The sequence below is a fragment of the Triticum dicoccoides genome, chromosome 5B (genome assembly GCF_002162155.2).
Source record: "Triticum dicoccoides isolate Atlit2015 ecotype Zavitan chromosome 5B, WEW_v2.0, whole genome shotgun sequence".
In the NCBI taxonomy this organism is placed as follows: Eukaryota; Viridiplantae; Streptophyta; class Magnoliopsida; order Poales; family Poaceae; genus Triticum; species Triticum dicoccoides.
In genome coordinates, this window is record NC_041389.1 from 287,683,433 (window position 1) to 287,686,473 (window position 3,041).

The following is a 3,041-nucleotide window of genomic DNA, read 5'->3' on the forward strand; positions in this document are numbered from 1 at the left end:
CACTTTAATTTAAAGTGGGTTCGGAAGAGTGTCAACTTTAGGAATTAGTGATCCCACTATCTTGGAGGGTGTTGAATCTTCGTATGAAATTTATGAAAGTGGATCTGGAAGAGTGTCAACTTTAGTTAGTATTCCACTATTTCAGAAGAGGTTCCAATTGAGTATGAGAACAAAGTAGCTATCCATGATGCTACTGAAAATTATTATGAGGGAGGAATATGTGTTTGTAGGAGTTGCAATAATATCAAGTTTCCTCCCTATGTGCTTAAAGTTTTGAAGTTAAACTTGTTTTGCCTTCCTATGCTAGTTGATTCTTGTTCCTATAAATTGTGTGCTCACAAAATCCCTAGGCATAGGAAGTGGGTTAGATTTAAATGTGCTAGTCATATTCTTCATGATGCTTTTTTTTGTTTCAACTCTTATCTTTTATGCGAGCATCATTGAAATCATCATGCCTAGCTAAAAGGCATTAAAGAAAAGCGCTTGTTGGGAGACAACCCAATATTTAACCTTACTGTTTTTGTGTGTCAACATGATTAGGATACTGTATTAATCATGTTTTATAGCTTTTGTTTCAATAAAGTGCCAAGTAAGACCTTTGGGAAGACTTGGGTGAAAGTTAATGTGATCTTGCTGTGAAAAACAGAAACTTTGCGCTCACGAGATTAGCTGTCATTTTTTACATAAGAGTGATTTTGAGTTGATTCTTTTTGCAGAAGATTAATAGACAAATTCCTCACGTCCACCAATGTATTTCATAATTTTTATAGTAGCATAAGTATGGTTATTGTTCAGATCATTACAGACTGTTCTGTTTCTGACAGATTCTGTTTTCATCGCATAGTTTGCTTGTTTTCTAGTTTCTATGGCTTATATTTCTCAATATAAATGGTAGAAATGATATGGCACATTAGGAATTATGTGAAAACAATTATGAACCTTGTCTTTTACAGTACCAAAGTGCATGGTTTACTCTTTATCATACTAACCTATCTCACGAAGTTCCGTTAAGTTTTGTGTGATTGAAGTTTTCAAGTTTTGGGTGAGATATCGATATGAGGAGAATAAGGAGTGGAAAGACCCTAAGCCTGGGGATTCCCAAGGCACCCCAAGGTAATATTCAAGGAAGACTCAAGCGCCTAAGCTTGGGGATGCCCCGGAAGGCATCCCCTCTTTCGTCTTCAAAACTATCGGTACATCTTACTCGGAGCTATATTTTTATTCGTCACATGATATGTGTTTTACTTGGAGCGTCATTTTATTTTGTTAGTATTAGCTTGCTGTTATTTAGAATAGTGTTTTGCATCTTTATTTTCAATAAAAATGTCAAGGATAGCCTTTACCATGTTTATTTTGCTAGTATACATGTTGCTGTTTGAAAACAGAAAGTTTACCGCTGTTGCAAAAAATTCCCTAGAAAAGTCAGAGCATGATATAATGTTGAAACTTTTTGCATAATGAGCTCTGATAAATATAATACAGTGGAAATTTTCTCTTATAATTTTTGGAGTTAGGGAAGTATTGATACTCTTGCATTCTTTATAGGATGTACTGTTTTGACAGATTGCTGTTATGTTTGCATTGTTTGCATATGTTTGCTTGTCTAATGATTCTATTTGAGGATAGGAGTATTAAATATACAGAGGCATTTAGTATTAAATTTTGAATAATAATTCTAGTGATTTGTTACAGTAGAAAATGATAAGGTTTTGCATTGGTTTATACTAACCTATCTCACGAGTTCTTGTTGAGTTTGGTGTGGATGAAGCTTTTGATAAAAAGAGAAACCATGATATGAGAAGAATTAAGGAGGCACAAAAGTTCAAGCTTGGGGATGCCCAAGGCACCCCAAGATAATATTACAAGAAGTCTCAAACATCTAAGCTTGGGGATGCCCCGTTAGGCATCCCACCTTTCTTCTTCAACAACTATCGGTTAGTATCAGTTGAACCTAAGTTTTTGCTTCTTCACATGAGTTGTGCTATCCTTGCAATGTCATTCTATTTTGTTTTACTTGCTGTTTGAATAAAATCATTGGATATGAAATTTTGAATAGAAAAGGAACCCTCCCATGGCTAGTTAATTATTTGCCTACTCAGTATCCTTCACTCATATCTTTTGGAGTAGTTTGTCATTTACTCATGTGCTTCATGTACATCCTATGAGTAAATGGGGGGAATGAATTGAATGTCATAAATCTGAATTTATATATGTTTCATATGCTTATAACATGGTTAGTGATGACTTCACACATAGAAAGTATGAGGCATAAAAGTTGTTGAGAGTTGGCAAACGAAGTTTTGGTCATCGTTGCAATTAATAGGAAGTTATAAGGAAAGAGAGGTTAACATACAAATATATTATCTTGGACATATTTTATGATTGTGAAGCACTCATTAAGTATGACATACTAAAAGAGTTGACGTTGGACAAGGAAGACAACGTAATGGTTTATGTTTTCCGACATCTCAGTTAAAATATATTGTCATTAACCTTCCAAACATGTTGAGCTTGCCTTTCTCCCTCATGCTAGCCAAATTCCTTGCACCAAGTAGAGATACTACTTGTGCTTCCAAATACCCTTAAACCCAGTTTTGCCATGAGAGTCCACCATACCTACCTATGGATTGAGTAAGATCCTTCAAGTAAGTTGTCATCGGTGCAAGCAATAAAAATTGCTCTCTAAATATGTATGACTTATTAGTGCAGAGAAAATAAAGTTTGTACGAACTTGTTGTGGAAGTAATAAAAGCGACGGACTGCATAATAAAGGTCCACATACAAGGGGCAATATAAAGTGACGTTCTTTTGCATTAAGATTTTGTGCATCAACCATAAACGCGCATGACAACCTCTGCTTCCCTCTGCGAAGGGCCTATCTTTTACTTTATGTTTTTACTTTATGCTTGAGTCAAGGTGATCCTCACCTTTCCCTTTTTCATTTTATCCTTTGGCAAGCTCCTTGTGTTTGAAAGATCATGATATATATATATATATATATATATATATATATATATATATATATATATATATATATATAT